The sequence below is a fragment of the Hypanus sabinus genome, chromosome 5 (genome assembly GCF_030144855.1).
Source record: "Hypanus sabinus isolate sHypSab1 chromosome 5, sHypSab1.hap1, whole genome shotgun sequence".
Lineage (NCBI taxonomy): Eukaryota > Metazoa > Chordata > Chondrichthyes > Myliobatiformes > Dasyatidae > Hypanus > Hypanus sabinus.
In genome coordinates, this window is record NC_082710.1 from 8,842,684 (window position 1) to 8,867,123 (window position 24,440).

The 24,440-nt window shown below is 49.5% G+C and overlaps 1 long non-coding RNA gene across 2 annotated transcripts in view; it reads left to right on the top strand.

Annotated features, from left to right (window-relative positions):
- Positions 1-24,440, top strand: part of LOC132393914 (uncharacterized) — a 174,768-nt gene that overhangs the window by 12,670 nt on the left and 137,658 nt on the right. The window lies entirely within an intron of this gene.

Consider the following 24,440-nt stretch of genomic DNA (forward strand, 5'->3'; position numbering starts at 1 on the left):
CCACAGTCCTCCCCTAAGCTTTCACTTCATCTGTCAACATTTTTGGATTGCCAGTGACCAGAAAGATACCTGGACCAGAAAATGCAGCAATTGCAAAAATTGAGCAGGGGCTGGGTTTTCTAATCCACGGGCTTCATCTCCTGACAGGCCATAGCATTTTTCCCACCCAGCCTAGCAATATTCAAAAGCCTTCTCCAATTCCCTCACCAAGTGCAGCTCCAATGGCACTCATAAACACGAGAGACTCTGCAGATGCTGGAAATCCAGAGCAACACACACAAGATGCTGGAGAAGCTCCGCAGGTCAGGGAGCATCTATGGAAAGGAATAAACAGTTAATATTTCAGACTGGATAGATGGGGAGAAAGATCAGGGTAGGAAAGTGGGGGAATAAGTACAAACAAGATGGCAGGTGATAGAAGAAGCCAGGTGAGGGGGAAGGTGGATGGATGGGAGAAGGGGATGAAGTGAGAAGTTGGGAGGTAAACGATGGAAGAGGTGAAGGGCTGAAAATTAAGAAGAGCAACACTCAAGAAATTTGATATCATCTAGGGAAAAGCAACATGACTGCTGGGTAAGTTACAGGTGGCAGTGAGTCATCTTAGCCTGTGGTGCTGCAATAACAACTCTCACTCAACACCAGCAAAATGAAAGAGGCGCTTGTTGACTTCAGGAAGTGAAAGGACAGCAAACCTCTCTTCCTTCCCTTTCTCCCATGATCCACTCTCCTCTTCTATCAGATTCCTTCCTCTCCAACCCTTTACCTTTCCCACCCACCTGGCTTCACCCATCACCTTCTAGCTAGTCCTCATTCCCATTCTCCCACTCCACCTTTTTATTCTGGTATGATCCCACTTCATCTCCAGGCCTGATAAAGGGTTTCAGCCTGAAATGTCAACTGTTTATTCATTTCCATAGATGCCGCCTGACCTGCTGAGTTTCCCCAGCACTTTCTGTGTGTTACTCAGGATTTTCAGCATCTGCAGAACCTCTTGTATTTAGGAGAATATACCAGTCTACATTAGGCGATCAGTAGTGGAGAGTCAGCAGTTCATGAATATTAACATATCAGATGGCATGTCCAGGGCCCAGCACGTAATCATAAGGAAAGCACACCAACATCTTTACTTTCTTAGGAGGTCACGAATGTTTGGCTTGTCACCAAGCCTCTGACAGATTTCCACAGATGTACTGCTGAATATATCCTGACTGGTTGCATCACGGTCTGGTATGGCAGTTCAAACGAGTAGGAATGAAAGAAGCTGCAGAGAGTTGTTGACTCTGCCAAATTCACAGGCACATCCCTCCCCACCATCAGGAGTATCTACAGGAGGTGCTGCCTCAAGGAGAAACCATCCATCTTCGAATATCCCCACCATCCAGGCCATGCCATCTTCTCAGACTACCACCAGGCAGGAGTTACAGAAGACCATAAGACCATAAGATATAGGAGCAGAATTAGGCCATTTGTCCCATCTACTTTGCTCCACCATTTCATCATGGCTGATCCATTCTCCCTTGGTCCCAGTCTCCTGCCTTCTCCCCCCATATCCCTTTATACCTTGACTGATCAAGAATCTCTCAAACTCTGCCTTAAGTGTACCCAATGATTTGGCCTCCACAGCTACCCGTAGCAACTAATTCCTCAGACTCACCACTCTCTTACTAAGGTAATTCCTCCTTATCTCTGTTCTAAATGGATGTCCCTCTGTTCTGAGGCTGTGTCCTCTGCTCCTTGACCACCCCACTATAGGAAACATTCTCTCCACATCCACTCTATCTAGGCCTTTCAACATTCGATATTGAGATTCCCCCTCATTCCTTTGAATTGTCAAGTCCCACAAAACTAGATTCAAGAACAGCTAATTTCGTAGAGTCAGGAAAAGTACAGCACAGAAATAGGCCCTTTGGCCCATCTGGTCTGTGCTGAGCCATTTAAACAGCCTACACCCACTGACCTGCACTGGGACCACAGCTCTCCACACCCATCCCATCCATGTACCTATCCACAACTTTGAAATCGAAATTGCATCCACCACTTCTGCTAGCAGCTTGTTCCGTACTCTCACCACTGTCTGAGTGAATAAGTTTCCCCTCATGTTCTCCTTAAACATTTCACTTTTCACCCTTAACCCATGACCACTCAAGGTTTCTACTTTCCCCAACCTCAGTGGCAAAAGTTTTCTTGCATTTTCCCTAGCTACAGCCCTCACAACTTTGTATAACTTCAACCATTTGATTCTAGAGCCAAAAGCAAACACCCTAATCACTACCACTTGGCCACAGCTTGCTAGCTCATTTTTTTTTACTGAAATGGGCTTAGTGTTTCTGTCCTTGTAAAATAATGTGTGACTTACATTTTTATGATCACTGCTTACGTGATGCCCTGTGCCCGTGACGCTGTTGCCAAATGACAGCCCGTTTGTTCGAGATGGATTTCAAGCAACGTTCGGAAGGTGGTGTTTGCTTTCACTCACGCCGGGGACTCAGTGCGCGAGTTAAAGACAACTGCAAGACATGCTCCAACCTATGTGCACATTTGACTGTTCAATTAGAATGGGATTTTTTTTCTTTTATTTCTTTAATAACTCTTTGGTTAAGTTATCACTCATAAATATACTTTCTTTATATTTGTATGCAATGTACGATCTGTAATTTCTTGGCAATGGGTGATTGCCGGGGGCAGTTAATCACACAAACCAGGGCTTGGGTGGGCGAGACATCCCAACCTCACGGGTTTGGTGGCTCCCAAACCATATCTCCCGTAAATGCATGGATTCTGAGGCAGTGTGCTTTCTCAATGCTGAGTCCGGTGGCTGTTCGCAAGTGGCTAACGAGCTGCATCTTCAGAGGCACCCAGTAAAAAGGAGTTTCATATCAGTACAGAAACAGAACTTGAACGTGAACAGCAGTCTGTTACCTGCCCTGAATATTCATTGTTTCCACTATAGAGACACCATGATGGCAGTCTGTAGCACTAAGAAAAAACACACAGCATCATGCCAAGGCTTCTTATTAGATCATAAGACCATTAAACATGGGAGCAGAATTAGACCATTCAGCTCATTGAGTCTGCTCTACCATTCCATCATGGCTGATTTATTATCCCTCTCAAACCCATTCTCCTGCTTTCTCCTGTAACCTTTGACACCCTGGCTAACCAAGAACCTATCAACCTCTGCTTTTAATATCCCCCAATGACCTGGCCTCCACAGCCATCTGTGACAATGAATTCCACAGATTCACCACCCCCTGGCTAAAGAAATTGCTCCTCTTCTCCATTCTAAATGGTCACCCCTCTATTCTGAGGCCCTCTAGTCCTAGACTGGTAAACGGAGTCTATCGAGCTGCAGGCACAGGTCCTTCCCAGCTTATGACAGGATTCTGTTCCTTGGTATATAGTTCATAACAATTCACAAGTCAGAAATCGGCAATAAATTGAGTTGCCATTGGGTACGCAGTACTGTACCTGTAACCCTACAGCAAGCAGTAAGTCCATTCTGCCCATCCCCAAATACTTGTTTGTATGTATGGACGCACGTAAGTCAGGTGTTCCTAAAAACAAGAGACCCTGCAGATGCTGGAAGTCCAGAACAACACACATAAGATGCTGGAGGAACTCAGCAGGACAGGCAGCATCTATGGAGAGGAATAAACAGTCAATATTTCAGGCCAAGACCCTTCATCGGAAGCCAGAGTAATAAGTTGGGGGGCTGAGAGAAAGAGGACAAATTAGCAGGTGGGTCACTCTCAGATTTAAAACTAACTGCAAGGTCCTCCTTCAGCTGAAATAAAGAACTTTGCTCAATGAATTATGACATCTAAGCCATACCATTGAGCTACTGTATGCCCAACTTTTTGGTAATGTTGCTCCAAGCACTATGAGGTTATGCTGCACAGTATGAAACAAAGATCCATCATGAACGCAAGAGATTCTGTAAATGCTGGAACTCAGCAGCTTAGGCAGCATCAATGGAGAGGAATGAACAGTGATTTTCAGGCTGAGACCCTTCATAAACTGGGGCGGACCTAGTTGTGAAAAATTTTTTGTGAAGTTTTCATGTTTCATTGTTTTACAATATTGAATCACAGTGGATTTAATTTGGCTTTTTTTACACTGACCAACAGAAAAGACTCTCGTGTCAAAGTGAAAACAGATCTAAAAGTGATCTAAATTAATTACAAATATAAAACACCAAATAATTGATTGCATAGGTAATCATCTCCTTTAATATGACACACCAAATCATCACTGGTGCAACCAACTGGTTTTAGAAGTCACGTAATTAGTTAAATGGAGATCACCATGTGCAGTCAAGGTGTCTGACTATAGTAAAAAATACACCTGTAACTCAAAGGTCCAGCTGCTGGTGAGTCAGTATCCTAGCAAAAACGACACCATGAAGACAAAAGAACATTCCAAACAACTCTGCAAAAAGCTTATTGAAAAACACAAGTTAGGAGATAGATCGAAGAAAATTTCGGAGTCACTGAATATTCCTTGGAGTACAGTTTAGTCAATCAACAAGAAATGGAAAGATTATGGCACAACTGTAAACCAGCCTAGAACAGGCTATCCTCAAAAACTGAGTGACTGTGCAAGAAGGGGACTAGTGATGAAGGTCACTAAGAGGCCTATGACAACTCTGGAGGAGTTACAAGCTTCAGTGGCTGAGATGGGAGAGACTATGCATACAACAACAGTTTTTTGGCTGCTTCACCAGTCACTGTTGACAAAAGCTCCCATGAAGCCTCGGCTAGAGTTTGCCAGAAGGCATGTGCGAGACTCTGAAGTCAGCTGGAAGAAGGTTCCATGGTTCGATGAAACCAAAATTGAGCTTTTTGGCCATCAGAGTAAACATTATATTTGGCGTAAGCCTAACACCTCACATCATCAAAAACACACCATCCCTACTGAGAAGCCTGGTGGTGGCTGTATCATGTTGTGGGGATGCTTCACTGCAGCAGACCCTGGAAGGTTTGTAAAGATAGAGGGTAAAATGAATGCTGCAAGATAGAGGGAAATCCTGGAGGAAAATGTAATGCAGTCTGCAAGAGAACTGTGACTTGTTTTCCAGCAAGACAATGTCCCCAAGCATAAAGCCAAAGCTACACAGGAATGGCTTAAAAACATCAAAGTTAATGTCCTGGAGTGGCCAAGTCAGAGTCCGGACCTCAATCCAATTGAGAATTTGTGGCTGGACTTGAAAAGGGCTGTTCACTCACAATCCTCATGCAATCGGACAAAACTTGAGCAGTTTTGTAAAGAAGAATGGGGAAAATTCCAGTGTCCAGATGTTCAAAGTTGATAGAAACCGATCCACATAGACTCAAGGCTGTAATTGCTGCCAAGGGTGCATCCACTAAATACTGACTTGAAGAGGGTGGGGAATATTTTTTTATAGGCACTGTGTGTGTGTATACATATATGTAGCTAGGGTGTCTTAAACATTTGCACAGTACTTTATTTGTCAACACGGGGTGAAGAGTGAGTTTGTAAATCTGGTGGGAGGAAAGGACGTTGAGAATGACGAGGTGGAGTACCACGAGAGGGTTGTGGGACACACCCAGCCCTGAAAAACCAGGCAAGATTAGTTGATTCCAAACAATTGATTCATTTATCATTACAGAATGACCCTCTGGTGCTTCCCACTTCCTCCCCTCTCCCCTCCCCTTTCCACAATCATGATTCCCCTCTCCCTGCCCAATCCTAGCCACAGTCCACAACAGAGCCCCATATCAGAATTAGGTTTATCATCACTCACTTAAGTCATGAAATTTGTTTTTTATTGCGGCAGCAGTAGAGTGTAATACAAAAAATTACTACAGTACTGTGCAAAAGTCTTAGGCACCCTAATTATATATATGTACCTAAGATTTTTGCACAGTACTGTATGTTTATATTTTTCAGGGGTTCCCAACCTGGGGTCCAGGCAGAAAAATGATTGGTAAACGCTGATTTGTTTTATATTTATTTGTTACGGTACCCGGAGGAAATCAATGTGGTCATGGGAATTACATACAAATTCCTTACAGCCAACACTGGAATTGAATTCCAAATTCCGATGCCCGATCTCTAATAGCATCCACTAACCGCTACACTACATGGTACCCCACCCTATATTTAGCTATATATTTTTGATGTTCACTATAGAAGTTATGAGGTAATTAATCAGGACAATTAATATTTGTATATTTTGTCCGTTTTCTAAAAGTTTTCATCTTGATTTTGTATATCATGCTTTCAATAAAGATCAATGCACCTGCGCCTTGGCTTCGGAATCAGGTTTAATATCACTGGCATAATTTGTTGTTATGTGGCAGCAGTACATTGCAATGTATAATAATAATAATAATAAGATAAGCTATAAATTACAATAAGAAATATATATTGAATTTTTATATTTAAAATAATTTAGTAGTGTAAAAAGGGAGGAATAATATTGAGAAATCTGATGTGGTGTGGAAGAAATGTTGAGTGTGTGTCTCTTCAGGCTCCTGTACCTCCTCCTTGAACATTAGATATTGTCATGTCAAACTGCAACACAGGTAGCAACGAGAAGAGAGCGTAACCTGGGTGATGGAGGTCCTTAATGATAGAGGCCACCTTTTTGAGGGATTTGCCTTTTCAAGGTGTCCTCGATGCTGGGGAGGCTAGTGCCCGTGATGGAGCTGGCTGAGTTTACATCTTCCTGCAGATTTTTTCCAATCCTGTGCAGTGGCCCCTCCATAGCAGAGAGTGACATGACCAGGTACATCTGTAGAAATTTGTGAGTGTCTTTGGTGACATACCAAATCTCCTCAAACCCCTAATAAAATATTGCCGCTTCCGTGCCTGGGTTTGAAATGACAATATCCCATTTTCAAAAGGAATGGCATATGCTGCCCTCTAGTGCTCTCTCCGAATACACGCATTGTGAATTATCCTTATAGATGGTGATCAACTGATCTGATGACATATGAGCCTACCTCTCTGGGTAGACCAATCAGATGCAACATTCTAATCTGGTGTTCTTTTGCCTTCCTATTGGCTGAGAATGCTACATATGCAGATACTTCTTCATCCTTGACTCCAAGACATATGGTGCACGGGACAAAATTATCTTACTATGATAAGCTACGTCACCAGTCCTGGGTGATTTGCCACCCTTGACATTAAGGGAAAGATGGCTTTGTTGGTATATATGTCTGGCAAACAAGGCAAATGTAATATTGAACGTGAATATTTATTGTGCAGGCTCACCTTTTTAAAAACAAATCTTAAAGCAAAAGACACAGGAAGTATTTAATTTAGATGTATGTGGAAATTAAGTCTCAGTTTTGAATTAATATGTACTCATTTAATTTGAATGCTGCTCCTCTTAAATAAATTTCACATTTTAAGTTGTTCTTTAGAAAATTATCATTTAAAAATTTTCCTTTAAAACATAATGTGCTCAGCCAAGAAAGCCTAGCACAGCAAGTGCTGACATTATCAAGCCTGTCATTACCTTTCAGCCAGGAATTGCCAGCTTACAATGCCAGCAAGGACATTAACCCTTTGATCACCCCATTTTGCTTTCTTGATGTGAATGAAGTGCAATTTCAACTGCATAAAACTCACAAATCCCCTACATTGATCAGTTCATGTGATACTCCCCTGCATTCAACATACATCATTCATATTGGATTTCAGAGTATCTTTCCCCCATACAGGCAGGCAACATATACCCCTGCTGACTGCACATACAGTTGTGTACATTCCTCCTACATGCTTACATATGAGTGGCAGATATTTCTCCCAACCCAGAGCAGTTAATGCAGCTACCTACCCCCAAATCCAGTCATACCTAAACACTAAGGTCAGAGATATGAATTTATCAGTACTGGGTTGGGGAGCTAGCCCCTCCCATTGATGCTGCTCTCTAGTATTTGCTTGGTACCTCTCTCCTGTGTTTGCTAGGTGCTGCTCTCCAGTGTTTGCTCAGTACTCACCTCCAGTGTTTTGCTCGGTGCTGTTCTCCAGTGTTTGCTCAGTGCTGTTCTCCAGTGTTTGCTCAGTGCTGTTCTCCAGTGTTTGCTCGGTGCTGTCTCCAGTGTTTGCTCAGTGCTTCTCTCCAGTGTTTGCTCGGTGCTGTTCTCCAGTGTTTGCTCGGTGCTGCTCTCCAGTGTTTGCTCAGTGCTGTTCTCCAGTGTTTGCTCGGTGCTGTCTCCAGTGTTTACTCAGTGCTGCTCTCCAGTGTTTACTCGGTGCTCACCTCCAGTGTTTGCTTGGTGCTGTCTCCAGTGTTTGCTCGGTGCTTCTCTCCAGTGTTTGCTCGGTGCTTCTCTCCAGTGTTTGCTCGGTGCTGTTCTCCAGTGTTTGCTCGGTGCTGTTCTCCAGTGTTTGCTCGGTGCTCACCTCCAGTGTTTGCTTGGTGCTGTCTTCAGTATTTGCTTGGTGCTGCTCTCCAGTGTTTGCTCAGTGCTTCTCTCCAGTGTTTGCTCAGTGCTGTTCTCCAGTGTTTGCTCGGTGCTGTTCTCCAGTGTTTGCTCAGTGCTGTTCTCCAGTGTTTGCTCGGTGCTGTTCTCCAGTGTTTGCTCAGTGCTTCTCTCCAGTGTTTGCTCGGTGCTGTTCTCCAGTGTTTGCTCAGTGCTTCTCTCCAGTGTTTGCTCAGTGCTGTTCTCCAGTGTTTGCTCAGTGCTGCTCTCCAGTGTTTCCTCAGTGCTGTTCTCCAGTGTTCGCTCTGTGCTGTCTCCAGTGTTTACTCAGTGCTGTTCTCCAGTGTTTGCTCGGTGCTGCTCTCCAGTGTTTGCTCAGTGCTGTTCTCCAGTGTTTGCTCAGTGCTGTTCTCCAGTGTTTGCTCGGTGCTGTCTCCAGTGTTCGCTCAGTGCTTCTCTCCAGTGTTTGCTCGGTGCTGTTCTCCAGTGTTTGCTCGGTGCTGCTCTCCAGTGTTTGCTCAGTGCTGTTCTCCAGTGTTTGCTCGGTGCTGTCTCCAGTGTTTACTCAGTGCTGCTCTCCAGTGTTTACTCGGTGCTCACCTCCAGTGTTTGCTTGGTGCTGTCTCCAGTGTTTGCTCGGTGCTTCTCTCCAGTGTTTGCTCGGTGCTTCTCTCCAGTGTTTGCTCGGTGCTGTTCTCCAGTGTTTGCTCGGTGCTGTTCTCCAGTGTTTGCTCGGTGCTCACCTCCAGTGTTTGCTTGGTGCTGTCTTCAGTATTTGCTCGGTGTTGCTCTCCAGTGTTTGCTCAGTGCTTCTCTCCAGTGTTTGCTCAGTGCTGTTCTCCAGTGTTTGCTCGGTGCTGTTCTCCAGTGTTTGCTCGGTGCTGTTCTCCAGTGTTTGCTCAGTGCTGTTCTCCAGTGTTTGCTCAGTGCTGCTCTCCAGTGTTTCCTCAGTGCTGTTCTCCAGTGTTTGCTCTGTGCTGTCTCCAGTGTTTACTCAGTGCTGTTCTCCAGTGTTTGCTCGGTGCTGCTCTCCAGTGTTTGCTCGGTGCTGTTCTCCAGTATTTGCTCAGTGTGGTTCTTCAGTGTTTGCTCGGTGCTGCTCTCCAGTGTTTGCTCAGTGCTCACCTCCAGTGTTTTGCTCGATGCTGCTCTCCAGTGTTTACACAGTGCTGCTCTCCAGTGTTTTGCTCGGTGCTGTCTCCAGTGTTTACACAGTGCTGCTCTCCAGTGTTTGCTCAGTGCTGTCTCCAGTGTTTGCTCAGTGCTGCTCTCCAGTGTTTGCTCGGTGCTGTCTCCAGTGTTTACACAGTGCTGCTCTCCAGTGTTTGCTCAGTGCTCACCTCCAGTGTTTGCTCGGTGCTGCTCTCCAGTGTTTCCTCAGTGCTGTTCTCCAGTGTTCGCTCTGTGCTGTCTCCAGTGTTTACTCAGTGCTGTTCTCCAGTGTTTGCGCGGTGCTCACCTCCAGTGTTTGCTTGGTGCTGTCTCCAGTGTTTGCTCAGTGCTTCTCTCCAGTGTTTGCTCAGTGCTGCTCTCCAGTGTTTGCTTGGTGCTTCTCTCCAGTGTTTGCTCAGTGCGGTTCTCCAGTGTTTGCTCGGTGCTGTTCTCCAGTGTTTGCTCGGTGCTGTCTCCAGTGTTTACACAGTGCTGCTCTCCAGTGTTTGCTCAGTGCTCACCTCCAGTGTTTGCTCGGTGCTGCTCTCCAGTGTTTGCTCGGTGCTGTTTTCCAGTGTTTGCTCGGTGCTGTCTTCAGTGTTTACTCAGTGCTGTTCTCCAGTGTTTGCGCGGTGCTCACCTCCAGTGTTTGCTTGGTGCTGTCTCCAGTGTTTGCTCAGTGCTTCTCTCCAGTGTTTGCTCAGTGCTGCTCTCCAGTGTTTGCTCGGTGCTTCTCTCCAGTGTTTGCTCGGTGCTTCTCTGCAGTGTTTGCTCGTTGCTGTTCTCCAGTGTTTGCTCGGTGCTGTTCTCCAGTGTTTGCTCGGTGCTATTCTCCAGTGTTTGCTCGGTGCTTCTCTCCAGTGTTTGCTCGGTGCTCACCTCCAGTGTTTGCTTGGTGCTGTCTTCAGTGTTTGCTCGGTGCTGCTCTCCAGTGTTTGCTCGGTGCTTCTCTCCAGTGTTTGCTCGGTGCTGTTCTCCAGTGTTTGCTCAGTGCTTCTCTCCAGTGTTTGCTCGGTGCTGTTCTTCAGTGTTTGCTCGGTGCTGTCTCCAGTGTTTGCTCGGTGCTCACCTCCAGTGTTTGCTTGGTGCTGTCTTCAGTGTTTGCTCGGTGCTGCTCTCCAGTGTTTGCTCGGTGCTGTTCTCCAGTGTTTGCTCAGTGCTGTTCTCCAGTGTTTGCTCGGTGCTGTTCTCCCGTGTTTGCTCGGTGCTTCTCTCCAGTGTTTGCTCGGTGCTGCTCTCCAGTGTTTGCTCGGTGCTGTTCTCCAGTGTTTGCTCGGTGCTCACCTCCAGTGTTTGCTCAGTGCAGCTCTCCAGTGTTTGCTCAGTGCTGTTCTCCAGTGTTTGCTCGGTGCTCACCTCCAGTGTTTGCTCGGTGCTTCTCTCCAGTGTTTGCTCGGTGCTCACCTCCAGTGTTTGCTCGGTGCTTCTCTCCAGTGTTTGCTCGGTGCTGTTCTCCAGTGTTTGCTCGGTGCTGTTCTCCAGTGTTTGCTCGGTGCTGTTCTCCAGTGTTTGCTCAGTGCTGCTCTCCAGTGTTTGCTCAGTGCTGTTCTCCAGTGTTCGCTCAGTGCTGTCTCCAGTGTTTACTCAGTGCTATTCTCCAGTGTTTGCTCGGTGCTCACCTCCAGTGTTTGCTTGGTGCTGTCTCCAGTGTTTGCTCAGTGCTTCTCTGCAGTGTTTGCTCGGTGCTTCTCTCCAGTGTTTGCTCGGTGCTGTTCTCCTGTGTTTGCTCGGTGCTGTTCTCCTGTGTTTGCTCGGTGCTTCTTTCCAGTGTTTGCTCAGTGCTGTTCTCCAGTGTTTGCTCCGTGCTGTTCTCCAGTGTTTGCTCAGTGTTGTTCTCCAGTGTTTGCTCAGTGCTGTTCTCCAGTGTTCACTCAGTGCTGTCTCCAGTGTTTACTCAGTGCTGTTCTCCAGTGTTTGCTCGGTGCTCACCTCCAGTGTTTGCTTGGTGCTGTCTCCAGTGTTTGCTCAGTGCTTCTCTGCAGTGTTTGCTCGGTGCTTCTCTCCAGTGTTTGCTCGGTGCTTCTCTCCAGTGTTTGCTCGGTGCTGTTCTCCAGTGTTTGCTCAGTGCTTCTCTCCAGTGTTTGCTCGGTGCTGTTCTCCAGTGTTTGCTCAGTGCTGTTCTCCAGTGTTTGCTCAGTGCTGCTCTCCAGTGTTTGCTCAGTGCTGTTCTCCAGTGTTCGCTCAGTGCTGTCTCCAGTGTTTACTCAGTGCTGTTCTCCAGTGTTTGCTCGGTGCTCACCTCCAGTGTTTGCTTGGTGCTGTCTCCAGTGTTTGCTCAGTGCTTCTCTGCAGTGTTTGCTCGGTGCTTCTCTCCAGTGTTTGCTCGGTGCTTCTCTCCAGTGTTTGCTCGGTGCTGTTCTCCAGTGTTTGCTCAGTGCTGTTCTCCAGTGTTCGCTCAGTGCTGTCTCCAGTGTTTACTCAGTGCTATTCTCCAGTGTTTACTCAGTGCTATTCTCCAGTGTTTGCTCGGTGCTCACCTCCAGTGTTTGCTTGGTGCTGTCTCCAGTGTTTGCTCAGTGCTTCTCTGCAGTGTTTGCTCGGTGCTTCTCTCCAGTGTTTGCTCGGTGCTTCTCTCCAGTGTTTGCTCGGTGCTGTTCTCCAGTGTTTGCTCAGTGCTTCTCTCCCGTGTTTGCTCGGTGCTGTTCTCCTGTGTTTGCTCGGTGCTGTTCTCCTGTGTTTGCTCGGTGCTTCTTTCCAGTGTTTGCTCAGTGCTGTTCTCCAGTGTTTGCTCCGTGCTGTTCTCCAGTGTTTGCTCAGTGTTGTTCTCCAGTGTTTGCTCAGTGCTGTTCTCCAGTGTTCACTCAGTGCTGTCTCCAGTGTTTACTCAGTGCTGTTCTCCAGTGTTTGCTCGGTGCTCACCTCCAGTGTTTGCTTGGTGCTGTCTCCAGTGTTTGCTCAGTGCTTCTCTGCAGTGTTTGCTCGGTGCTTCTCTCCAGTGTTTGCTCGGTGCTTCTCTCCAGTGTTTGCTCGGTGCTGTTCTCCAGTGTTTGCTCAGTGCTTCTCTCCAGTGTTTGCTCGGTGCTGTTCTCCAGTGTTTGCTCAGTGCTGTTCTCCAGTGTTTGCTCAGTGCTGCTCTCCAGTGTTTGCTCAGTGCTGTTCTCCAGTGTTCGCTCAGTGCTGTCTCCAGTGTTTACTCAGTGCTGTTCTCCAGTGTTTGCTCGGTGCTCACCTCCAGTGTTTGCTTGGTGCTGTCTCCAGTGTTTGCTCAGTGCTTCTCTGCAGTGTTTGCTCGGTGCTTCTCTCCAGTGTTTGCTCGGTGCTTCTCTCCAGTGTTTGCTCGGTGCTGTTCTCCAGTGTTTGCTCAGTGCTTCTCTCCAGTGTTTGCTCGGTGCTGTTCTCCAGTGTTTGCTCGGTGCTGTTCTCCTGTGTTTGCTCTGTGCGGTTCTCCAGTGTTTGCTCAGTGCTGTTCTCCAGTGTTTGCTCGGTGCTTCTCTCCGGTGTTTGCTCAGTGCGGTTCTCCAGTGTTTACTCAGTGCTGTTCTCCAGTGTTTGCGCGGTGCTCACCTCCAGTGTTTGCTTGGTGCTGTCTCCAGTGTTTGCTCAGTGCTTCTCTCCAGTGTTTGCTCAGTGCTGCTCTCCAGTGTTTGCTCGGTGCTTCTCTCCAGTGTTTGCTCGGTGCTTCTCTGCAGTGTTTGCTCGTTGCTGTTCTCCAGTGTTTGCTCGGTGCTGTTCTCCAGTGTTTGCTCGGTGCTATTCTCCAGTGTTTGCTCGGTGCTTCTCTCCAGTGTTTGCTCGGTGCTCACCTCCAGTGTTTGCTTGGTGCTGTCTTCAGTGTTTGCTCGGTGCTGCTCTCCAGTGTTTGCTCGGTGCTTCTCTCCAGTGTTTGCTCGGTGCTGTTCTCCAGTGTTTGCTCAGTGCTTCTCTCCAGTGTTTGCTCGGTGCTGTTCTTCAGTGTTTGCTCGGTGCTGTCTCCAGTGTTTGCTCGGTGCTCACCTCCAGTGTTTGCTTGGTGCTGTCTTCAGTGTTTGCTCGGTGCTGCTCTCCAGTGTTTGCTCGGTGCTGTTCTCCAGTGTTTGCTCAGTGCTGTTCTCCAGTGTTTGCTCGGTGCTGTTCTCCAGTGTTTGCTCAGTGCTGTTCTCCAGTGTTTGCTCGGTGCTGTTCTCCCGTGTTTGCTCGGTGCTTCTCTCCAGTGTTTGCTCGGTGCTGCTCTCCAGTGTTTGCTCGGTGCTGTTCTCCAGTGTTTGCTCGGTGCTCACCTCCAGTGTTTGCTCAGTGCAGCTCTCCAGTGTTTGCTCAGTGCTGTTCTCCAGTGTTTGCTCGGTGCTCACCTCCAGTGTTTGCTCGGTGCTTCTCTCCAGTGTTTGCTCGGTGCTCACCTCCAGTGTTTGCTCGGTGCTTCTCTCCAGTGTTTGCTCGGTGCTGTTCTCCAGTGTTTGCTCGGTGCTGTTCTCCAGTGTTTGCTCGGTGCTGTTCTCCAGTGTTTGCTCAGTGCTGCTCTCCAGTGTTTGCTCAGTGCTGTTCTCCAGTGTTCGCTCAGTGCTGTCTCCAGTGTTTACTCAGTGCTATTCTCCAGTGTTTGCTCGGTGCTCACCTCCAGTGTTTGCTTGGTGCTGTCTCCAGTGTTTGCTCGGTGCTTCTCTGCAGTGTTTGCTCGGTGCTTCTCTCCAGTGTTTGCTCGGTGCTGTTCTCCTGTGTTTGCTCGGTGCTGTTCTCCTGTGTTTGCTCGGTGCTTCTTTCCAGTGTTTGCTCAGTGCTGTTCTCCAGTGTTTGCTCCGTGCTGTTCTCCAGTGTTTGCTCAGTGTTGTTCTCCAGTGTTTGCTCAGTGCTGTTCTCCAGTGTTCACTCAGTGCTGTCTCCAGTGTTTACTCAGTGCTGTTCTCCAGTGTTTGCTCGGTGCTCACCTCCAGTGTTTGCTTGGTGCTGTCTCCAGTGTTTGCTCAGTGCTTCTCTGCAGTGTTTGCTCGGTGCTTCTCTCCAGTGTTTGCTCGGTGCTTCTCTCCAGTGTTTGCTCGGTGCTGTTCTCCAGTGTTTGCTCAGTGCTTCTCTCCAGTGTTTGCTCGGTGCTGTTCTCCAGTGTTTGCTCAGTGCTGTTCTCCAGTGTTTGCTCAGTGCTGCTCTCCAGTGTTTGCTCAGTGCTGTTCTCCAGTGTTCGCTCAGTGCTGTCTCCAGTGTTTACTCAGTGCTGTTCTCCAGTGTTTGCTCGGTGCTCACCTCCAGTGTTTGCTTGGTGCTGTCTCCAGTGTTTGCTCAGTGCTTCTCTGCAGTGTTTGCTCGGTGCTTCTCTCCAGTGTTTGCTCGGTGCTTCTCTCCAGTGTTTGCTCGGTGCTGTTCTCCAGTGTTTGCTCAGTGCTGTTCTCCAGTGTTCGCTCAGTGCTGTCTCCAGTGTTTACTCAGTGCTATTCTCCAGTGTTTGCTCGGTGCTCACCTCCAGTGTTTGCTTGGTGCTGTCTCCAGTGTTTGCTCAGTGCTTCTCTGCAGTGTTTGCTCGGTGCTTCTCTCCAGTGTTTGCTCGGTGCTTCTCTCCAGTGTTTGCTCGGTGCTGTTCTCCAGTGTTTGCTCAGTGCTTCTCTCCCGTGTTTGCTCGGTGCTGTTCTCCTGTGTTTGCTCGGTGCTGTTCTCCTGTGTTTGCTCGGTGCTTCTTTCCAGTGTTTGCTCAGTGCTGTTCTCCAGTGTTTGCTCCGTGCTGTTCTCCAGTGTTTGCTCAGTGTTGTTCTCCAGTGTTTGCTCAGTGCTGTTCTCCAGTGTTCACTCAGTGCTGTCTCCAGTGTTTACTCAGTGCTGTTCTCCAGTGTTTGCTCGGTGCTCACCTCCAGTGTTTGCTTGGTGCTGTCTCCAGTGTTTGCTCAGTGCTTCTCTGCAGTGTTTGCTCGGTGCTTCTCTCCAGTGTTTGCTCGGTGCTTCTCTCCAGTGTTTGCTCGGTGCTGTTCTCCAGTGTTTGCTCAGTGCTTCTCTCCAGTGTTTGCTCGGTGCTGTTCTCCAGTGTTTGCTCAGTGCTGTTCTCCAGTGTTTGCTCAGTGCTGCTCTCCAGTGTTTGCTCAGTGCTGTTCTCCAGTGTTCGCTCATTGCTGTCTCCAGTGTTTACTCAGTGCTGTTCTCCAGTGTTTGCTCGGTGCTCACCTCCAGTGTTTGCTCGGTGCTGTCTCCAGTGTTTGCTCAGTGCTTCTCTGCAGTGTTTGCTCGGTGCTTCTCTCCAGTGTTTGCTCGGTGCTTCTCTCCAGTGTTTGCTCGGTGCTGTTCTCCAGTGTTTGCTCAGTGCTTCTCTCCAGTGTTTGCTCGGTGCTGTTCTCCAGTGTTTGCTCGGTGCTGTTCTCCTGTGTTTGCTCTGTGCGGTTCTCCAGTGTTTGCTCAGTGCTGTTCTCCAGTGTTTGCTCGGTGCTTCTCTCCGGTGTTTGCTCAGTGCGGTTATCCAGTGTTTGCTCGGTGCTGTTCTCCAGTATTTGCTCAGTGTGGTTCTTCAGTGTTTGCTCGGCGCTGCTCTCCAGTGTTTGCTCAGTGCTCACCTCCAGTGTTTTGCTCGATGCTGCTCTCCAGTGTTTGCTCAGTGCTGTCTCCAGTGTTTGCTCAGTGCTGCTCTCCAGTGTTTGCTTGGTGCTGTCTCCAGTGTTTACACAGTGCTGCTCTCCAGTGTTTGCTCAGTGCTCACCTCCAGTGTTTGCTCGGTGCTGCTCTCCAGTGTTTGCTCGGTGCTGTTTTCCAGTGTTTGCTCGGTGCTGTCTTCAGTGTTTACTCAGTGCTGTTCTCCAGTGTTTGCGCGGTGCTCACCTCCAGTGTTTGCTTGGTGCTGTCTCCAGTGTTTGCTCGGTGCTGTCTCCAGTGTTTGCTCAGTGCTTCTCTCCAGTGTTTGCTCAGTGCTGCTCTCCAGTGTTTGCTTGGTGCTTCTCTCCAGTGTTTGCTCAGTGCAGTTCTCCAGTGTTTGCTCGGTGCTGTCTCCAGTGTTTGCTCGGTGCTGTCTTCAGTGTTTGCTCGGTGCTGCTCTCCAGTGTTTGCTCGGTGCTGTTCTCCAGTGTTTGCTCAGTGCTGTTCTCCAGTGTTTGCTTGTTGCTGTTCTCCAGTGTTTGCTCAGTGCTGTTCTCCAGTGTTTGCTCGGTGCTGTTCTCCCGTGTTTGCTCGGTGCTTCTCTCCAGTGTTTGCTCGGTGCTGCTCTCCGGTGTTTGCTCGGTGCTGTTCTCCAGTGTTTGCTCGGTGCTCACCTCCAGTGTTTGCTCAGTGCAGCTCTCCAGTGTTTGCTCAGTGCTGTTCTCCAGTGTTTGCTCGGTGCTCACCTCCAGTGTTTGCTTGGTGCTTCTCTCCAGTGTTTGCTCGGTGCTCACCTCCAGTGTTTGCTCGGTGCTTCTCTCCAGTGTTTGCTCGGTGCTGTTCTCCAGTGTTTGCTCGGTGCTGTTCTCCAGTGTTTGCTCGGTGCTGTTCTCCAGTGTTTGCTCAGTGCTGCTCTCCAGTGTTTGCTCAGTGCTGTTCTCCAGTGTTCGCTCAGTGCTGTCTCCAGTGTTTACTCAGTGCTATTCTCCAGTGTTTGCTTGGTGCTCACCTCCAGTGTTTGCTTGGTGCTGTCTCCAGTGTTTGCTCAGTGCTTTTCTGCACTGTTTGCTCGGTGCTTCTCTCCAGTGTTTGCTCGGTGCTGTTCTCCTGTGTTTGCTCGGTGCTGTTCTCCTGTGTTTGCTCGGTGCTTCTTTCCAGTGTTTGCTCAGTGCTGTTCTCCAGTGTTCGCTCAGTGCTGTCTCCAGTGTTTACTCAGTGCTGTTCTCCAGTGTTTGCTCGGTGCTCACCTCCAGTGTTTGCTTGGTGCTGTCTCCAGTGTTTGCTCAGTGCTTCTCTGCAGTGTTTGCTCAGTGCTGTTCTTCAGTGTTTGCTCAGTGCTGTTCTCCAGTGTTCGCTCAGTGCTGTCTCCAGTGTTTGCTCGGTGCTTCTCTCCAGTGTTTGCTCGGTGCTTCTCTCCAGTGTTTGCTCGGTGCTGTTCTCCAGTGTTTGCTCAGTGCTGTTCTCCAGTGTTCGCTCAGTGCTGTCTCCAGTGTTTACTCAGTGCTATTCTCCAGTGTTTGCTCGGTGCTCACCTCCAGTGTTTGCTTGGTGCTGTCTCCAGTGTTTGCTCAGTGCTTCTCTGCAGTGTTTGCTCGGTGCTTCTCTCCAGTGTTTGCTCGGTGCTGTTCTCCTGTGTTTGCTCGGTGCTGTTCTCCTGTGTTTGCTCGGTGCTTCTTTCCAGTGTTTGCTCAGTGCTGTTCTCCAGTGTTTGCTCCGTGCTGTTCTCCAGTGTTTGCTCAGTGTTGTTCTCCAGTGTTTGCTCAGTGCTGTTCTCCAGTGTTCACTCAGTGCTGTCTCCAGTGTTTACTCAGTGCTGTTCTCCAGTGTTTGCTCGGTGCTCACCTCCAGTGTTTGCTTGGTGCTGTCTCCAGTGTTTGCTCAGTGCTTCTCTGCAGTGTTTGCTCGGTGCTTCTCTCCAGTGTTTGCTCGGTGCTTCTCTCCAGTGTTTGCTCGGTGCTGTTCTCCAGTGTTTGCTCAGTGCTTCTCTCCAGTGTTTGCTCGGTGCTGTTCTCCAGTGTTTGCTCAGTGCTGTTCTCCAGTGTTTGCTCAGTGCTGCTCTCCAGTGTTTGCTCAGTGCTGTTCTCCAGTGTTCGCTCAGTGCTGTCTCCAGTGTTTACTCAGTGCTGTTCTCCAGTGTTTGCTCGGTGCTCACCTCCAGTGTTTGCTTGGTGCTGTCTCCAGTGTTTGCTCAGTGCTTCTCTGCAGTGTTTGCTCGGTGCTTCTCTCCAGTGTTTGCTCGGTGCTTCTCTCCAGTGTTTGCTCGGTGCTGTTCTCCAGTGTTTGCTCAGTGCTGTTCTCCAGTGTTCGCTCAGTGCTGTCTCCAGTGTTTACTCAGTGCTATTCTCCAGTGTTTGCTCGGTGCTCACCTCCAGTGTTTGCTTGGTGCTGTCTCCAGTGTTTGCTCAGTGCTTCTCTGCAGTGTTTGCTCGGTGCTTCTCTCCAGTGTTTGCTCGGTGCTTCTCTCCAGTGTTTGCTCGGTGCTGTTCTCCAGTGTTTGCTCAGTGCTTCTCTCCCGTGTTTGCTCGGTGCTGTTCTCCTGTGTTTGCTCGGTGCTGTTCTCCTGTGTTTGCTCGGTGCTTCTTTCCAGTGTTTGCTCAGTGCTGTTCTCCAGTGTTTGCTCCGTGCTGTTCTCCAGTGTTTGCTCAGTGTTGTTCTCCAGTGTTTGCTCAGTGCTGTTCTCCAGTGTTCACTCAGTGCTGTCTCCAGTGTTTACTCAGTGCTGTTCTCCAGTGTTTGCTCGGTGCTCACCTCCAGTGTTTGCTTGGTGCTGTCTCCAGTGTTTGCTCAGTGCTTCTCTGCAGTGTTTGCTCGGTGCTTCTCTCCAGTGTTTGCTCGGTGCTTCTCTCCAGTGTTTGCTCGGTGCTGTTCTCCAGTGTTTGCTCAGTGCTTCTCTCCAGTGTTTGCTCGGTGCTGTTCTCCAGTGTTTGCTCAGTGCTGTTCTCCAGTGTTTGCTCAGTGCTGCTCTCCAGTGTTTGCTCAGTGCTGTTCTCCAGTGTTCGCTCAGTGCTGTCTCCAGTGTTTACTCAGTGCTGTTCTCCAGTGTTTGCTCGGTGCTCACCTCCAGTGTTTGCTTGGTGCTGTCTCCAGTGTTTGCTCAGTGCTTCTCTGCAGTGTTTGCTCGGTGCTTCTCTCCAGTGTTTGCTCGGTGCTGTTCTCCAGTGTTTGCTCAGTGCTTCTCTCCAGTGTTTGCTCGGTGCTGTTCTCCAGTGTTTGCTCGGTGCTGTTCTCCTGTGTTTGCTCTGTGCGGTTCTCCAGTGTTTGCTCAGTGCTGTTCTCCAGTGTTTGCTCGGTGCTTCTCTCCGGTGTTTGCTCAGTGCGGTTCTCCAGTGTTTACTCAGTGCTGTTCTCCAGTGTTTGCGCGGTGCTCACCTCCAGTGTTTGCTTGGTGCTGTCTCCAGTGTTTGCTCAGTGCTTCTCTCCAGTGTTTGCTCAGTGCTGCTCTCCAGTGTTTGCTCGGTGCTTCTCTCCAGTGTTTGCTCGGTGCTTCTCTGCAGTGTTTGCTCGTTGCTGTTCTCCAGTGTTTGCTCGGTGCTGTTCTCCAGTGTTTGCTCGGTGCTATTCTCCAGTGTTTGCTCGGTGCTTCTCTCCAGTGTTTGCTCGGTGCTCACCTCCAGTGTTTGCTTGGTGCTGTCTTCAGTGTTTGCTCGGTGCTGCTCTCCAGTGTTTGCTCGGTGCTTCTCTCCAGTGTTTGCTCGGTGCTGTTCTCCAGTGTTTGCTCAGTGCTTCTCTCCAGTGTTTGCTCGGTGCTGTTCTTCAGTGTTTGCTCGGTGCTGTCTCCAGTGTTTGCTCGGTGCTCACCTCCAGTGTTTGCTTGGTGCTGTCTTCAGTGTTTGCTCGGTGCTGCTCTCCAGTGTTTGCTCGGTGCTGTTCTCCAGTGTTTGCTCAGTGCTGTTCTCCAGTGTTTGCTCGGTGCTGTTCTCCAGTGTTTGCTCAGTGCTGTTCTCCAGTGTTTGCTCGGTGCTGTTCTCCCGTGTTTGCTCGGTGCTTCTCTCCAGTGTTTGCTCGGTGCTGCTCTCCAGTGTTTGCTCGGTGCTGTTCTCCAGTGTTTGCTCGGTGCTCACCTCCAGTGTTTGCTCAGTGCAGCTCTCCAGTGTTTGCTCAGTGCTGTTCTCCAGTGTTTGCTCGGTGCTCACCTCCAGTGTTTGCTCGGTGCTTCTCTCCAGTGTTTGCTCGGTGCTCACCTCCAGTGTTTGCTCGGTGCTTCTCTCCAGTGTTTGCTCGGTGCTGTTCTCCAGTGTTTGCTCGGTGCTGTTCTCCAGTGTTTGCTCGGTGCTGTTCTCCAGTGTTTGCTCAGTGCTGCTCTCCAGTGTTTGCTCAGTGCTGTTCTCCAGTGTTCGCTCAGTGCTGTCTCCAGTGTTTACTCAGTGCTATTCTCCAGTGTTTGCTCGGTGCTCACCTCCAGTGTTTGCTTGGTGCTGTCTCCAGTGTTTGCTCGGTGCTTCTCTGCAGTGTTTGCTCGGTGCTTCTCTCCAGTGTTTGCTCGGTGCTGTTCTCCTGTGTTTGCTCGGTGCTTCTTTCCAGTGTTTGCTCAGTGCTGTTCTCCAGTGTTTGCTCCGTGCTGTTCTCCAGTGTTTGCTCAGTGTTGTTCTCCAGTGTTTGCTCAGTGCTGTTCTCCAGTGTTCACTCAGTGCTGTCTCCAGTGTTTGCTCGGTGCTCACCTCCAGTGTTTGCTTGGTGCTGTCTCCAGTGTTTGCTCAGTGCTTCTCTGCAGTGTTTGCTCGGTGCTTCTCTCCAGTGTTTGCTCGGTGCTTCTCTCCAGTGTTTGCTCGGTGCTGTTCTCCAGTGTTTGCTCAGTGCTTCTCTCCAGTGTTTGCTCGGTGCTGTTCTCCAGTGTTTGCTCAGTGCTGTTCTCCAGTGTTTGCTCAGTGCTGCTCTCCAGTGTTTGCTCAGTGCTGTTCTCCAGTGTTCGCTCAGTGCTGTCTCCAGTGTTTACTCAGTGCTGTTCTCCAGTGTTTGCTCGGTGCTCACCTCCAGTGTTTGCTTGGTGCTGTCTCCAGTGTTTGCTCAGTGCTTCTCTGCAGTGTTTGCTCGGTGCTTCTCTCCAGTGTTTGCTCGGTGCTTCTCTCCAGTGTTTGCTCGGTGCTGTTCTCCAGTGTTTGCTCAGTGCTGTTCTCCAGTGTTCGCTCAGTGCTGTCTCCAGTGTTTACTCAGTGCTATTCTCCAGTGTTTGCTCGGTGCTCACCTCCAGTGTTTGCTTGGTGCTGTCTCCAGTGTTTGCTCAGTGCTTCTCTGCAGTGTTTGCTCGGTGCTTCTCTCCAGTGTTTGCTCGGTGCTTCTCTCCAGTGTTTGCTCGGTGCTGTTCTCCAGTGTTTGCTCAGTGCTTCTCTCCCGTGTTTGCTCGGTGCTGTTCTCCTGTGTTTGCTCGGTGCTGTTCTCCTGTGTTTGCTCGGTGCTTCTTTCCAGTGTTTGCTCAGTGCTGTTCTCCAGTGTTTGCTCCGTGCTGTTCTCCAGTGTTTGCTCAGTGTTGTTCTCCAGTGTTTGCTCAGTGCTGTTCTCCAGTGTTCACTCAGTGCTGTCTCCAGTGTTTACTCAGTGCTGTTCTCCAGTGTTTGCTCGGTGCTCACCTCCAGTGTTTGCTTGGTGCTGTCTCCAGTGTTTGCTCAGTGCTTCTCTGCAGTGTTTGCTCGGTGCTTCTCTCCAGTGTTTGCTCGGTGCTTCTCTCCAGTGTTTGCTCGGTGCTGTTCTCCAGTGTTTGCTCAGTGCTTCTCTCCAGTGTTTGCTCGGTGCTGTTCTCCAGTGTTTGCTCGGTGCTGTTCTCCTGTGTTTGCTCTGTGCGGTTCTCCAGTGTTTGCTCAGTGCTGTTCTCCAGTGTTTGCTCGGTGCTTCTCTCCGGTGTTTGCTCAGTGCGGTTCTCCAGTGTTTGCTCGGTGCTGTTCTCCAGTATTTGCTCAGTGTGGTTCTTCAGTGTTTGCTCGGTGCTGCTCTCCAGTGTTTGCTCAGTGCTCACCTCCAGTGTTTTGCTCGATGCTGCTCTCCAGTGTTTGCTCAGTGCTGTCTCCAGTGTTTGCTCAGTGCTGCTCTCCAGTGTTTGCTTGGTGCTGTCTCCAGTGTTTACACAGTGCTGCTCTCCAGTGTTTGCTCAGTGCTCACCTCCAGTGTTTGCTCGGTGCTGCTCTCCAGTGTTTGCTCGGTGCTGTTTTCCAGTGTTTGCTCGGTGCTGTCTTCAGTGTTTACTCAGTGCTGTTCTCCAGTGTTTGCGCGGTGCTCACCTCCAGTGTTTGCTTGGTGCTGTCTCCAGTGTTTGCTCGGTGCTGTCTCCAGTGTTTGCTCAGTGCTTCTCTCCAGTGTTTGCTCAGTGCTGCTCTCCAGTGTTTGCTTGGTGCTTCTCTCCAGTGTTTGCTCAGTGCAGTTCTCCAGTGTTTGCTCGGTGCTGTCTCCAGTGTTTGCTCGGTGCTGTCTTCAGTGTTTGCTCGGTGCTGCTCTCCAGTGTTTGCTCGGTGCTGTTCTCCAGTGTTTGCTCAGTGCTGTTCTCCAGTGTTTGCTTGTTGCTGTTCTCCAGTGTTTGCTCAGTGCTGTTCTCCAGTGTTTGCTCGGTGCTGTTCTCCCGTGTTTGCTCGGTGCTTCTCTCCAGTGTTTGCTCGGTGCTGCTCTCCGGTGTTTGCTCGGTGCTGTTCTCCAGTGTTTGCTCGGTGCTCACCTCCAGTGTTTGCTCAGTGCAGCTCTCCAGTGTTTGCTCAGTGCTGTTCTCCAGTGTTTGCTCGGTGCTCACCTCCAGTGTTTGCTTGGTGCTTCTCTCCAGTGTTTGCTCGGTGCTCACCTCCAGTGTTTGCTCGGTGCTTCTCTCCAGTGTTTGCTCGGTGCTGTTCTCCAGTTTTTTGCTCGGTGCTGTTCTCCAGTGTTTGCTCGGTGCTGTTCTCCAGTGTTTGCTCAGTGCTGCTCTCCAGTGTTTGCTCAGTGCTGTTCTCCAGTGTTCGCTCAGTGCTGTCTCCAGTGTTTACTCAGTGCTATTCTCCAGTGTTTGCTTGGTGCTCACCTCCAGTGTTTGCTTGGTGCTGTCTCCAGTGTTTGCTCAGTGCTTTTCTGCACTGTTTGCTCGGTGCTTCTCTCCAGTGTTTGCTCGGTGCTGTTCTCCTGTGTTTGCTCGGTGCTGTTCTCCTGTGTTTGCTCGGTGCTTCTTTCCAGTGTTTGCTCAGTGCTGTTCTCCAGTGTTCGCTCAGTGCTGTCTCCAGTGTTTACTCAGTGCTGTTCTCCAGTGTTTGCTCGGTGCTCACCTCCAGTGTTTGCTTGGTGCTGTCTCCAGTGTTTGCTCAGTGCTTCTCTGCAGTGTTTGCTCAGTGCTGTTCTTCAGTGTTTGCTCAGTGCTGTTCTCCAGTGTTCGCTCAGTGCTGTCTCCAGTGTTTGCTCGGTGCTTCTCTCCAGTGTTTGCTCGGTGCTTCTCTCCAGTGTTTGCTCGGTGCTGTTCTCCAGTGTTTGCTCAGTGCTGTTCTCCAGTGTTCGCTCAGTGCTGTCTCCAGTGTTTACTCAGTGCTATTCTCCAGTGTTTGCTCGGTGCTCACCTCCAGTGTTTGCTTGGTGCTGTCTCCAGTGTTTGCTCAGTGCTTCTCTGCAGTGTTTGCTCGGTGCTTCTCTCCAGTGTTTGCTCGGTGCTTCTCTCCAGTGTTTGCTCGGTGCTTCTCTCCAGTGTTTGCTCGGTGCTGTTCTCCAGTGTTTGCTCGGTGCTTCTCTCCAGTGTTTGCTCGGTGCTGTTCTCCTGTGTTTGCTCGGTGCTGTTCTCCTGTGTTTGCTCGGTGCTTCTTTCCAGTGTTTGCTCAGTGCTGTTCTCCAGTGTTTGCTCCGTGCTGTTCTCCAGTGTTTGCTCAGTGTTGTTCTCCAGTGTTTGCTCAGTGCTGTTCTCCAGTGTTCACTCAGTGCTGTCTCCAGTGTTTACTCAGTGCTGTTCTCCAGTGTTTGCTCGGTGCTCACCTCCAGTGTTTGCTTGGTGCTGTCTCCAGTGTTTGCTCAGTGCTTCTCTGCAGTGTTTGCTCGGTGCTTCTCTCCAGTGTTTGCTCGGTGCTTCTCTCCAGTGTTTGCTCGGTGCTGTTCTCCAGTGTTTGCTCAGTGCTTCTCTCCAGTGTTTGCTCGGTGCTGTTCTCCAGTGTTTGCTCAGTGCTGTTCTCCAGTGTTTGCTCAGTGCTGCTCTCCAGTGTTTGCTCAGTGCTGTTCTCCAGTGTTCGCTGAGTGCTGTCTCCAGTGTTTACTCAGTGCTGTTCTCCAGTGTTTGCTCGGTGCTCACCTCCAGTGTTTGCTTGGTGCTGTCTCCAGTGTTTGCTCAGTGCTTCTCTGCAGTGTTTGCTCGGTGCTTCTCTCCAGTGTTTGCTCGGTGCTTCTCTCCAGTGTTTGCTCGGTGCTGTTCTCCAGTGTTTGCTCAGTGCTTCTCTCCAGTGTTTGCTCGGTGCTGTTCTCCAGTGTTTGCTCGGTGCTGTTCTCCTGTGTTTGCTCTGTGCGGTTCTCCAG